The sequence below is a fragment of the Ovis canadensis genome, chromosome 9, assembly GCF_042477335.2.
Source record: "Ovis canadensis isolate MfBH-ARS-UI-01 breed Bighorn chromosome 9, ARS-UI_OviCan_v2, whole genome shotgun sequence".
Taxonomy (NCBI): domain Eukaryota; kingdom Metazoa; phylum Chordata; class Mammalia; order Artiodactyla; family Bovidae; genus Ovis; species Ovis canadensis.
Window position 1 is genome coordinate 56324709 of NC_091253.1, and position 14676 is coordinate 56339384.

General features: G+C 43.3%; 1 protein-coding gene across 4 annotated transcripts in view; it reads left to right on the forward strand.

The window, feature by feature from the left end:
• The first annotated feature begins 9259 nt into the window (after nucleotides 1–9259).
• The window catches only part of SULF1 (sulfatase 1), a 192710-nt gene continuing 187293 nt past the window's right edge, over nucleotides 9260–14676 (forward strand). For all 4 annotated transcript variants that reach the window (XM_069600218.1, XM_069600215.1, XM_069600217.1 and 1 more), the window contains exon 1: nucleotides 9260–9587. The gene's annotated coding sequence lies outside the window, so the exon portion shown is untranslated. The remainder of the gene's footprint in view (nucleotides 9588–14676) is intronic.

Here is a 14676-nt window from a genome sequence, read left to right on the forward strand (position 1 = left end):
GTTCTCCAGGCAAGAATACTGACTGGGTTGCCATTTCCCCCTCCAGGGGATCTTCCTGACCCATGGATTGAACCCGTGTCTCCTGTGGCTCCTACAGTGGCAGGCAGATTCTTTACTACTGAGCTACCTGGGAAGCCCAAAAATATTGTTTATTTACTGTGAAACCCAATCTTCTTCATTTTTGCACAATATTTAATATTTGATAATCAGATCTGAAAATTCTCAGAATTCTCTGCTGTCAAAAAAAAGTGCTTCTTTCAAACTTATTCCCTGGGCACAGACCTGAGGTTTATATCCTTTCTCCCTCCCAAGCTTCAACTTTCCAGATATGAGGATCCAGGAGGAGTTTGTATTTTTAGTTCTCACTTTTCTCCTGAGCCTCAGGGACGGATATTTCCAGCTCTCTCCCCATCATCTCATACTTAACATATTCATAATTCCACCCTGACTACATCCTCCACCTCCCGCTTTTCTCCTGTACCCTCTTGGCTAATCCTCTGAATTTACAGAATCCAAAACCCAGGAGAAGTGAGTGAGTCACGACTCTGAAAGGTTAGTCTTCTTTCCCTCAGTATTTTCCTTCATCCAGGATCTCCCATTAGTCAGTAAGTTGTGTTGACCTTTCCTTCAAATGGTCTTTGTATCCACCTGCACCCTTCCATCCCCTCTGCCAACCCCCCAGATTCAGCTTTTCGACACCTCTTGCCTGAATCCTCTGGTAACCTCCAGGCAGGTCTCTATAAACACATCCTGCCCAGTGGCTTAGGGAGCATGCCTGATTCCACAGAAAATTTGCACAGAAAGGTTTGGGGAGGTCATCAAATCAGTGGCAGTAAACAGTGTGTGAGCCAGCACAAGCCTCTAGATCCTGAGGTCATGAGGACAGCAATATAGGATGCCCTTCAAGATAATCATGTAGTCCCTCCCCCAGACTGTCAGCAGGGCCATTCAACTGTATGAAGGGACCAGACAAGGGTGGATGCCCTTACACTCGCACTGCACAAGCACAGCTCCGACTAGGGTTTGAAGAAGTGCACAATGCAGGTACTACCCTTCCTCCTCCGACCTGGTGGGTCTCATGTTCTGCAACATCAGAACAAGAGAAATATGGGATGTGACCCAAAGTGAAGTGTCCTAGGATTGTTTGGGGGGAATTGGGGAGCCACATTCGATGGGATATGGCTGCTTAGAGGAGGGTCCTGGAGGAGCACAGGGGTAATAGAAGACTTTAAAGTGAACTTAGAGCCTCTCAACATTCTCATTTCATGGATGGGAGAACCACATCCCAAGAGTGCACTGCGATGCTTCGGGAATTGCTCAACCCGTCAATGGGGTTGTTCTTCTTGTTTTAGTCACCAAGTCATGTCTGACTCCTTTGCAACCCCATAGACTATAGCCTGTCAGGCTCCTCTTTCCACGGATTCCCCAGGCAAGAATACTGGAATGGGTTGCCATTTCCTTCTCCAGGGGATCTTCCTGACCCTGGGATCAAACCTTCATCTGCTCCTGCTTGACAGGTGTATTCTTTACCATTGAGTCACAATGCAGGAGATGAGAATTTGACCCCTGGGTTGGGAAGATCCCCTGGAGAAAGAAATGGGAACCCACTCCAGTATTTTTCCCTGGGAAATCCCATGGACTGAGGAGCCTGGTGGGCTACAGTCCATAGGGTCAAAAAAGAGACAGGCACTACTGAGCAACTAAACAACAACCAATGGGGAGCAGAGCCCAAATGGAACTAAGATGATCTGCCTCCCAAATTAGTGCTCAATTTCTTTCCTTTATGACTGACAGCACGCGTGTGTGCTTAGTAACTCAGTTGTGTCCAATTCTTTGATATCAGCCTCCCCTAAATAGCAAAATACTCCTAATAGGGTAACATTTGAAAAACTATTAAAGCAGCAACATCGTTCACAGCGCTCTGCCTTCCACAAGCTCCACTCCTGCCAATCGCAGAGGTGAGACAACTGTCCAAGGCCTGCCACGCTTTTCATCTCACGATCCTCAGAGGGTCCCACAGGTATTTTCATGGGAGTAGGAGGGAGGTCTCGTGGATATTTGAGGCCTTGTACACCAAGAAGCCAGAAATGTAAAACCCATCTTCCGCTCACCATCTTAGCAAAGGAGACAGCGATGCCTGCAGGTCTTTATGTTAACGCTTGTTATGTATGATCACAGAGTTATGGATGAAGTGGGAAAGGAGCACAAAGGAAGGCCTGGCTGTCTCTGTCCACGAAGGCAGAAAATATACACAGAAGTGACACCTGAGCAGGACCTTCCAGGACAAACAGAAGCTGTACAGCCAGCCAACAGGACTATATATGTGTTCTGGCTACACGGCAGCATCTTGATTTTGGATCTGGCTCCCAGCTCTTCGATCGGATTCACTGGAGAACAGTGCTTGCTATTCTTATCACAAGCTCTAGGAGCATTGTTTCAGTTTGTACAGAAATTCCCAGTCGTCTTAGTCCTCATCTGTTACTTCAAGGAAAGTGTTTATTATCAAGGCAGAGAAAAGAAAGTCTCTGGTTTGGCAACTGTCATATACTAATTAGGCAAATGTACACACTTTTTCCAGATTCTGCAATGGTTTTCTGTTCTCCTGGCCTGAAATTTTTTTTTCCCTCTCAATTGTCATGAAATCCTAGATCCAACCCAAGCCTCTGTACAACTGTGTACACTCCACCTAACCTCTCCACAGCCATGACACTTGACTTCTTGCCAATCCACTTAAATTCTGAAAGTGAAAGTATTAGTCACTTAGTCGGATCCAACTCTTTCTGACCCCATGAGCTCCACCAGCCTCCTCTGTCCATGGGATTCTCCAGGCAAGAATTCCCTGGGAATCTGCCATTCCCTTCTCCAGGGGATCTTCCCAACCCAGGGATCGAAAACAGGTCTCCCGCATTGCAGGCAAATTCTTTACTGTCTGAACTACCAGGGAAGCCCAATTAGTGGTCTTCAAACTCTGTCTCTCTCTCCCTGCTTCCCTTCCCCTCCCTTTTCTGCATCCTGACTCCACTCCCTAACCCTTCCTCCTCATCTTGACTCTTCTCATATGTCCTTTTCTTTGACTGCATATGGCCTTGGTTGCACTGAGCATCCACAAATTCAGAGTTTTGATAGTATCTCCAAATTTGATTACATTTATAGACCCAGAAGTACTCTGGAAGGATTGGAAAAAGATGTTTTTCATTCAACTTTAATGTGTGTCTTGTTTCCAGCCTGTGCTCTCTGTTGTGTACAAAGAATTACTATATTTGATATATCTTATAATCCCAGTTATGAATGGCACAATTATATTGCATTATGTATTTGTGGGTTACAAGCATAAAGTTTCCAATATAAATATATACCACACTTAATGTATACCACAAGGATGTATGAAGTTATAATAGTCTCACTTTTTAAAAAATATGCTAGGATTTTTCCTCCAACCTTATGTTCTCCTAGACAACATTATCACTAGCAGGAGTCTGCCAAATTTGGTCCCCAAAAGCCACTTCAGAAGTGAGGGTGAAAGAAAGAAGATGGAAGAATACATTCATTTCCAAAGGTATATATGACGAAGTTGGGGGCTGCCTGGATGCTTACAAAATAAGTGTACTGCCAACTTCAGCTTTAGATTAATTTACATTTCTAAACTTCATATAAATAATACAGAAAATACAATGTCCAATTCACTTTGGATTCCTGGTGTCTGGAAACCTAAGAAAAAAATTTCCTGATGACTCAGTGCTATAAATGTGGTTATCTTAGAGTCAAGGGTCAGAAGCCTAATTGATCTACAGTTCAACTAACTCATGCAGGACAGAGGAATCTCACTCCCTAGTTTAGTGAAAGGTCAATTCTAGGCACAGGTTTTATTTGATGTCTTCCCACCCCTCTTTCTGTCTTCCCTGCCATCCCTCCCACATCTTCCTCCCATGCCAAGTCCAATATCCTCATCATGAGTTGGCAAATTTCTTCTCTGAAGAATTAAGGGCAGATGGTTTTTGTTTTTAAAACTACACCTATTAAACCGGATAAATCTCCATCCGAAGAATTTCAGACATGAGAGAGGTCAACAGGGCTAAGAATTTTCTGTGAGGATCAGTTTCCTTAAATTTCCACATTATAGCTCTCAGGATATATATAATACCAAGCTTCCAAGGTGATGCTAATGGAGAAGAACCTATCTGCCAGTTCAGGAGACATAGAGAAGCAGGTTCCATCCCTGGGTCAGGAAGATCCTGGGGAGAAGGAAATGGCAACCTACTCCAGTATTTTTGCCTGGAAAACCTCAAGGACAGATGAGCCTGGCGGTTTATGGTCAATAGGGTTGCAAAGAGTTGGACACAACTAAAGCAACTTAGCACACACACAAGGTTTTTGCAGTAATTCTCTGGGCTATATGAATTAGGAGAATTTCAAGATGAGGAGAAGCATTGAAATATTTTAGATCCCCATAGGGGATAACATAGGTTCCTATGTTAAAGGTTGTGTAAGCAATCCTCTTCCCGTCTCCTAGAAGGCAGGGCTCTATGTCGAGCTTGATATTAATATTATACTGAGCTCATTTTAATGAGGCTCAAATAGCAGACACAGGACCCTGATGAGTTTCCTTTTTCCTTCCTTTTTTTCCCATGCAACTACTGCAAACCATAAGGACAGTATCTTGAAAAGTCGAACTTGGTGTCTAATATTCATGATGACATGATATCATGAATACCAGAGAATAGTAGGACTTCCCTGGTGGCTCAGACAGCAAAGAATCTGCTTGCAATGCAGGAGATGTGGGTTCAATCCCTGGGTTGGGAAGATCCCCTGGAGAAGGGGAAGGCTACCAACTCCAGTATTCTTGCCTGGAGAATCCCATGGATAAGAGGGGCCCAGTGGGCTAACAGTCCATGGAGTCGCAAAGAGTTATACACAACTGAGCAACTAAGCACCAACGTGTGTGCATGCTAAGTCACTTCAGTCATGGTCATCAGATCTCACCTCTGGTCCAAATGAAGCATTAGAAAATCAGGCGTGGGATTGTCCTGAGAAAATAATGTCTGTCAAAATTCCCCTGGGATTAATTAAGAGTTGGAAATGATGGATTAAAGTGGTATTTAATGACTGCCATGCTGGATGCACATGTATGTGGAATCTAGAAAAATGGCACAAATGAACCTATTTGCAGGGCAAGAATAGAGACACAGACCTAGAGCACCGACGTACTGGGGAGATGCTGAAGATTTGGGAGATTGGGATTAAGTCTGTACACTGCCATGTGTGAGATAGATACCTAGTGGGGAGCTGCTGCATAGCATATGGGGCTCAGCTCGGTGATGACCTAGAGAAATGGGATGGAGGGCTGAGTGAGAGGGAGGTCCAAGAAAGAGGGGACATATGTATACATCTAGCTAACTCACTCTGTTGTACAGCAGAAACTAACACATTTAATGCAACTATGTGTTCTGCTTAGTTGCTCAGTTGTGTCCAACTCTTTGTGACCCAATGGACTGCAGCCCACCAGGCTCCTCTGTCCATGGGATTCTCCAGGCAAGAATACTGGAGTGGGTTGCCATGCCCTTCTCCAGGGGAATCTTCCCAACCTAGGGAATCAAACCCAGGTCTCCCTCATTGCAGGCAGATTCTTTATCATCTGAGCCACCAGGGAAGCCCATGAATACTGGAGTGGGTAGCCTATCCCTTCTCCAGGGGATCTTTCAGACCCAGGAATTGAATCCCAGTCTCCTGCACTGCAGGCAAATTCTTTACCAGCTGAGCTACCAGGGAAGTCCCCCAAGAGCAACTATATCCCAATTTAAAAGAAAAGAAGAATAAAATAAGAATTGTGTCCAAATAAGTAAAGTCAGTACAAGTTATGAGATCCCTTGAATTCTCACAATTTCAAACTTTTGCTGAAAGTCCTCCCCCACTTTCCACGGGATGTTTCTCACACTAATATCCGGGGACCCCAGCAGCATCACCTGCCGGTGGCCCCGGGGTACAGTGTAGCCTATGACAACCAGGCTGCTGCAGATCCTGGTCCTCCCATCTCCACCAAGGCTCTGGAGTAGCAGACTTACTCACCCTCCCTCATTATTTGTTTACTGAGCCCAAGGTGGGATTCTCGGCCAACGGGCAGCACAAGGGGGAAAAGAACCGTGGTGTCTCAAGTGCATTAAATCTTCATATTAGACCTCTGGCTTGGTAAACCCTTCTGCTGATTTTGTTCTCTTTTTTCCAAGCATGACAAACAAGTGGTTTTTCTTTTTCACTTTAATGATTCTTTAGACAAAAAGGAGTCATTTAGGGCTTTCACCAAGGCTGATAGGTGTTTCTGTTTAATGAGGTTTTTATTATACTGTATTGGCTTCCCTGAAAAGAAATTACAAGCAGCAAACAGATGATAATAGAACAAGGCTGGAAGAAACAATAACCAAGAGAGGGAAAAATTAGTGCGGCAGCAGATGCACGCGTTGTACTCAGGGATTAAATGCCACTTCCATTCTCCTTTGGCCACTATTTTACGAGTAATAAGGTGGATGTGGGCACTTAGGTGCCGGTTACATGTGTGCAAAAGATATGGATATAGATATAGACTCAGCTGAACTGCCAAATGTGGAGGAAGAAGGGTGGCGAGCTCAGTCTAGACAAAGATGAGTGAAGCTCAGAGTACGGGTTTACAAGGGCTGGTCGGTTACCATGGAAACTAATTGGAGCTAATAAGTAAAGGGACATTTTAACTGTGGGAACAGAAGAGGAGGGGCAATTTTTCAATATTATCGTTACCTACAATTAGTCTATCATTTTAGGAGTGGCCCTACTTCACTCTTATGATGACGCTATACCCTCTGCATACAACCTCTCCCTGAATCAACATGACATTCGAAAGCCGAATATCATCTTTTAGAACGTGTCATATTTTAGGTTTCGATCTTTCAAGACAGAATCAATTTCACTTTTTTTTTCCCCCCTCTTAAAAAATAAACTGTTTGCAGATGGCAAGGGGGAAGGAAAGGAGGTAATGGAAAATTCTTAACTTTTAAACTGACACTGCTGAGCACTGGAGCTGGTTACAGAGACAAGGGGAGCTCGGATCTTAGCCTGCAGCACCAGCTTCAGGCCTTTGTTTGAGTTGATTTTCCCTAACAAAAGCATTTCAGAACATCCAGCCCAAAATGTGTTGTCGTGGGCTCCTTTTACAATCCTTTTGAAAGGTAATGTTTACAGACACAGAACAGGGCAAGAATTAAGATCATAGCCAAAGGGCAGGATCTGTTGCTCCATTGGTATATTTCATTTTAGAGCAAGTTTTAAGTAGTATAACAACTGATGCTATCCATAAAAGAGAGGCAGTGACTGAGGCTTGAGGAAAAGATTGACCATGGAGAAGAGGAGAAGTACTCAGAGTTCAAAAGCTCTTTCTACAATAGTGTGGCTCAGAGCCCAGGCTCATTGGGGAAATGTCTCGCAGAAGGTGTATTACCAGCCCAAGGTGGACAACATGTGATTCAACACCTTTACAGTTTCTTAGGTTTTACTTTTCTAACTCAATTCAGTTTAAGAGAAGGTAAACTACCTTAATAACGTCTCCAGGGTCTTCAAAATCTACGCAGTTGAAGTAATCCAGATTTTCAGACATGAGTCTGGTTGGATTAACCAAGAGAAAAAAAAAATTTTAATGAAAAAAATTGCCTTGCAATAATTGGCACTATTAAAAATTTTATGGTGCTGGAGGGAAGCTTTAGCCCAGTGGGGCCACTTGCCATTGTTGAAAGTTTCAGTGTTGATTATGTATCTGGGTTTAACTGATTAGGAGTAGTGGTTTAGTGAATCTCTTGGATATGGTGAAATGGACACCTCATAATCACTTCTGGGAAGAAACTGAGCCAATGAATCAGAACTCCAACTTCTAATATTGGTTTTTGTTTGTTTTTGTTGTCTTTTTCTTCCTTCTTCCCTACAGCCCAATTACAGGAAAAATTCATTGTCTAAAAATAACAGTTCTCTAACCTTGTGCTTCAGAAAACTGTACCAGGTGTCATTTTTAAGTACATTAGTATAATATCACACAAAAAGTCCTGAAAAAAAGTTAGTCAATTTTGCTATATATTGAAATAATTCTCTTTGTATTAGATATGTATTTGTATTCTAGACTTTCATACTTTAAGCAAGTTTAAATGGGTTTAGGGTCTTTTTTTTCCCCAGTGATCCCTCTCTCAGTTCAAAGAAATTCAAAAAGTGCAATATTTTAAATGTTGGCTTCCGCAAACAGGGAGTTGCTAATATTTCAAATTCCTATTTTGTATTTCAGATTATCAAAATTCCTTAGAAGTCTGATGGAATTTTTTAAAGTTGGTATAAGATTGTAAGCGATCACTATCTCCAGATAGCTCTTTAAAAGTATTGTAACAACTATAGCCATTTTCTGCTTTAAACTGCTATCAAAGTAATTAGTTCTATAAAACCGTTCAGAGAACTCAAAAAGAAAAGAAATGCACAGAAGAACAAAAGGAGGAGGTACTGAAATGGCCCCAAATTGAAAACATTTCAAAGCAAAATTGTTAATGAGCTGTTTGAGCTATATGGACATTATATGTGCAATTAACTAGAAGCCAATAAAAATAATCAATAAAAATAATCAATGACAGAGTGCAGCCCCCTGGTACCCAGCGCTTTTCACAAAGACATGTCTGTGAAGGCGGCGAGTGATTCAAAAAAGCCACCTTTATCTATGGGCGCGCGTTCTGATTTACAGGAGTAGAAAGGAAAATGATTTTCATTGAGTGTTTCTGAGGTTCAGCCAGTGGCAAACGGTGAAGAGCTGTCTGTGGGAAGAGAGAAGTTTCTGCTCTTAGCTGCGCCCCTTCCCCCTTCTTCCCAGGAATGTTGGAGGCAGCCGCGATCTCATCAAGGGAAGGTAGGAGTTTAGATTTCAAAACGTAGATGTCACATTTCAGTGTAAACGACTCCTACATGAACACTTTATCAGTATGTCAAGATGAATTTTTTATCTCCTGGCGGAGAAGGAGATGGGAGGGGGGGCGGGACCTCGCTTAGAAGATTGCGCTCCCTAGCTTGGCAGGAAAAGTTTTTGTTTTTGTTTTTGTTTTGGCGTTTCTGTGCATCCTACGGAGGGTCCCCATCATCCCCGCGGGGCGCACAAGGAGTTGTGAAAAGTACCGCACAACTGGCCACCGGAATAATTCATCCCCTCCACCTTCTCTTTAGCGCCTCCCACTTCTTCTCTTTTTATAGCAGTTTCTTTCTCTCGAAAAATCTCAGGTTACTTGACTGGGAGTTCTCAGACCTCCAGTTTCAGCCCTGCCCTCAGCCTCCAGTCGTTGAGAGAGAGACACCCAGCCCCAGCAATCGGATTGGGCAGCCCGCCTTGACACACCACTGTGCTGAGTGCTTGAAGACGTGTTTCACCAGATGGTTGGGGTTAGCGTGTGTCATCACATTCGAGTGGGGATTAGGACTAGGAAGGCTGCCTTGCCGGAGCTGTGTGGTCTTCTCCAAGGGAGAGTTGCGGGCAAGAGAACTCCTTTGCTCCGGGGAGAAGAGGAGGAATTCGTTTTCCGCAGCCACGAGAAAAGCAGTGTTTTCAGGTAAAGTAAAAGACATTGAATGCGCCTCTCTCTCTCTCAACATACTTTTGAATGGAATGCTAGCACAGCACACTTGTCAAACCCAGTCGTTGCCCTCCTCTCAAAGCGGCTGCTGCACGGCTGACACAGCTTGGTGCTTGGCTGTCTTTACAGAACTAACTCTCCTCAAGCCTTGCTCCCGAAGGTGTAGCTAAGAAAATGTCTTTGGAAGCCTGCTTGTCCCCCACCCTTTCATATCCCCGTTGCATATTCCAAACAGGAGCTAGACGTTGTTCAGAAGGGATGGAGAAGTCCAAGAAAGCATGTCTCTCAGCTTTCGAAATTTACCAGTCACTTTTAAACTGTTGCATTTTACCACCCAAGGGCTCAAGGTTCTTTGAAGAGTCTATTTGCTGGCAGAGATGGAAAAGCTTTCTTCCCCAATTTTTTTTGCACTGATTTGAGGTGGACCAAAATGTTTTCAAAACCATTTGGAGATGGACTCTAAACTTGGAAACTCCTTGAGGGGCTGCCTTCAGAGCAGCTGAGAGCGGCTTTAAAACCAAAATGCTTAGAGCTAGAAGAAAAGCAGAAAAGGAGGAAGTAGGAAAATGGTTTTTTAACATGGCCCTTTTGCAGCTGCAGGGGAGCAGATGGAGGTAATTCATTTGCAGATCTGTTTGTGAAAGTTTTACAAGTCACTGAAAAGTAAAGAAGCACCTCTAATGGATCGTTAAAGTCCCTACATTTATGGGTTTTTAAACAGGCTATCTGAAGTGTTAATTAAATGTAAATAGGTTTTCTAGCTTGGTTATAAACAAACTAAAAAAAAAAGGTTTTAATTACAAGTTAGCCATTGGAAATGAATGGTCATCTGATAATACAAAATGAGTTGTCATGGTATATGTGAGTAGCCATTAATGCAACCACTGTTGAAAGCATCACCAAAATTAAATTGAACTGGATGGAGCAATGGGAGGCTTAGATCTGATGCTTAAGTTGTGGTCTAACAAAGGCCTTTCAAGTTGATGCCCTGTTTTTATACCGGGATAAAAAAAAATAATTCTTTTCCATTTTTCAAGTTAGTGATCCATGGAGGTGAATCCATGTGTTACTTCCTTTGCACCCTAACCGACTTGCCTTCCCACATCAGTGTTCAGATACCTGTGGTGCTTAAGAATTCCTGCTCCTATTGGACTTTCAAACTGAGTAGAGAAACCCAATACTGTCCTCACCCTTGGCAGGTGAGAGATTCTATGAATAATACTGTATATAAGCTATTCTGAAATAAGAGCTGTTTTGTAGGTTGAATAACAGGATTTATGGCTAATGCTCTGTGACATCTGTATTTGGGTGCAGAAAGATGCTTGAAAAAATTATGTTTCAAGTCACATTGCATATATATTTTTGGCAACAAGAGAGTTTATTTTTTAATCCTCTTTGTATTTATTGATTTTTCTTTTCCATTATGGTTTATTAATCCTCTTTTTAAAAATTAAAGTGTGATCGCTGTGTCTAGTTGTTAAACAGAGTGTTCTCTGAAACTGTTTCAAAAGTCTTCTTCAGTGAGGAAACATCCTCAGAAATAACCAGGCAGTTATGAGGACTGAGTAAGATCCGATTCCCAATATTACATAACCCAAAGAGAACTAAGTTCATAAGCTGAAGTCTTTTGGAATTCCAGTCATTCCATTTTAGCTTTACAATGGAACTGGGGTTTAACAAAATAAAGACAGCAAAGCAAACTAATATCTGGAGTGGGTCAGGATTAGGATAACAGGCACAGCCTGGAGCAGGTACAGCGCTGGCTACCAATGCCACTTTTCACAGTCACAGAGATATTCCAGGAGAAAGTCAAGGCCCTTCTCACCGATAGCTCTTTTTCAGGGAGATATGGTTTGATGGCCTCTAACAAAGGCAAGTCACTGATTAGCCACGGGACGCCCCCCACCCCACCCCACCCCACCCCCCTGCTGCCCGCCCACCCGCAACAAGCATAAGGTGCTAATACTATAGACTGACCACCAAGCTGCCTGCTCAGGATTCGGGCAAAATGGGAGAATTCCCCTGTCCCCGCCCAAAGTCAGTTGTCCACAGGATTTAGGCAGGATGGAAACAAGAAAGGAAGTGTTGAGAAATAATAAATTCACACCTTGAGAAGGCAAAGTTGTATGTTCCTCCCTCTAACAAGGCTAAGGTAACATGAAGTTACTTAATGAACCAAAAGGATCTGTTTCAAGACAGTGCCCGCAGGGCAATTCCCGTTTCTTGTCAAAACTGAAATCCAGTGTTCCAGATGGAAAACATTCAGAAGCGTATTGACACTGACTTCCACATACCTCTGTTTGACACTTGGTTTCTTCCTGACAGCACTTGTGTGGGTAACACACGTGAAGTCCCCATCAGTGTTCTAACAGCTGTGAAAGTGTTGGAGCACAGGGTGTTTCTCCCAGAGAGGTGGAAGATCCCTGGGGGGCGTGAAGGGGGGACTCTCAACTTGCCCTGTGGCTGCAACCTGTGACCCAGGCACACAGGAAGGTGACAGATCTGAGGCAAAAAGCGATCTGAAAGCTTGATCCATTAGCTTACGAAACCCACTGTGACAGTGTTGTGGAAAACTAAAATCCATGAATCTAGGCAGTCACTGAACTTGCGGTAGATGATGAGCGAGAGCCTTCATCAAAGAACTAAAAGGGCTCTCTCTGCGCTCTCCTCCTAAGGAAATTTATGTGACTTCAAGCAGATTGCTGTGGTCATTTCCATTGTAATAGTGGCATGTATGACACTTTGCATTTCCTGTCTTAAGTAAATACCCATATGGGAATGGATATGGGGCTTTGTTCTTTTGTGTTTTTTATTTCAAATGGTTTATTCTTTAGGAATCCAGAGAGCAGGAATTCTGATACTGAGTACTGAGATACCAACTGTTGCCATGTGGATGAGGCCAACCAATGGGTCAGGTCGGGACATCTGGTTCTTTTTCCCCCATGCAATATTTTTGTGTGTGCAGAGAACATGTAGTAAATTTAAGGGAGTTAAAATGTTTAAGGAGCTGACTCTAGATAGATTATTATTTTTAATCATCATTACTGACTTTGAAGAAAAAGAGGCTCATGGATGAAATTAAGTCTATAGTGATATGGCAAATTTACCTTTCCTTTAGGTTAGATCCACGCTGGGGAGAAAGATTTGAAAGAAGATATTTTATGGGAAAAGTTTGTCCTGAAATATGTTTCTCATTTAAAATATTTTCAACTCTATTTCAATATGCTGGGAAGGAAGGCTATTCGTCTGTTAGCATTTTTTTTTTTTTGCTCTAATATTCCTCTCATCCCTACAGCCAAACTGCCATCAAATCCCGTGAGTCCTTCCTGTAAAGCATTACTCACATCTGGCCCACAGCTACTGCTCCAGTGCAATGATCCCCTCACACATGGGTCATTACGACAACCTCTTAATGGGTCCTCTTGCCTCCACTTCCCTCCTGTCCACCAGTTGTCGTTGAGCTTCCTTAAAAAAAAAAAAAAAAGGCTTCCATCAAAACATTTCTCAGCTGTGACTTACCAGATGGATTGTCACTGTCCAAAGGCAAAGTTTGAGTCACTGTCCACAAGATGAAGTTTGAATTTCTCAGTACGACATGCTGGCCCAACCTTCCAACTGTGGCTCAGACGGGAAAGAATCTGCGTGCAATGCAAGAGACCTGGGCTCGATCCCCGGGTTGGGAAGATCTCCTGGAGAAGGGAATGGCTACCCACTCCAGTATTCTGGCCTAGAGAATTCCACGGACAGAGGAGCCTGGCAGGCTACAGTTCATGGGGTCGCAGAGTCGAAAACGACTTGAGCGACTTTCACTTCACTTCACTTCCAACTGTAAATCCCTACAGCAACAGAAGTCTACCCTTCCCTGTGACTCAAGTGGCCACGTCAATGTCCCCCACTTCCTGGTCTCTTCTCTTACCTCTAACCACTCCAGTTTTCCATCTTATTGTCTGCAAAATGAGAGTTTATCATTACGTGTATTCCTTCTGGTTCTATGTTTATAAGCGTATGTGTAGGACATCCTCAGCCTCTCTAAGTTCCACCTCCTCCAGGAAGCCTTCTCTGACTACCATATATCCCACTGAGGTTTCCCATCTCTTGGGGCTGACCATTAACACAATTACCTTGTTTCTTTACCCTTGCCTTTTTATCACTTGACTGCTCAGGTAGGGTGAAGTATCCTAAGACAGGAACTAGTCTGGTCCACTTTGTGTCTCATTAAAAGATGTGTGTCAACTAGCTCACAGGGTCGCTCAGATATGCAAGGCACTCTTCTAATTATACCACTTTAGAGTCATTTGTTGGCTCTGATAGCCTCCTCTCCATTCATAAAAGAAAAAGGAAAAAATGGTAAAACTTGATTGGTTGTATTTGGGAAATACAGCTTAGGAAGGATGCCACTTGTGAAATGATTGCCCCAAATTAAGCTCGACTGTTATCTGAACCGCCCCCCCCCCCCCGCCCAACCCATTTCAGTTTTCTATAACAGTGGCAGGAAATTTTGCTATGGTGTGAAATTTCAAATATGATTTAGGAAGCAGAACAGTCTTTGGGTTCAGACTTGTGTTGTAATTCAGGTACTACTTCTCACAAACTGTGTGGCTTTGAACAGATGACTTAACTGTTCAGCTCCTTCTGTAAAATGAAGAGGAATACATTCTTTGGGAATGTTGTGAAGAAACCTACAAAGCACCTAGCTCAGCGCATGTGCAATAAACAGGGGAGAAAGAAGGTTGGTAGATACATAAGCAGATGTAGGTTTAGGATGCACGACTGTGTTCATCTTGGTCATGTCAGTCACTCATTCTGTCTATTTAGAGTGTGTCTTCTTTTAGCCTTTTTCTCTGCCACCAAAGGTGGTAGTGGGGTGGAAGTTGGGGAGGAAACAGGGAGCAGGAAGAACTGCTTTTAGCATTTAGGGGATTTGGAGCAACTGAGTTAATGGACCCATAGGGACAATGGTGACAGCTGAATACCCTTTGGAGGGAGGAGGGAGTCCTGGGTCCTGCATTAAAGGATAATAAAGAGCAGACGCTGGGCTGCAGGGCTAGGGGAACAAAGGGCCTAG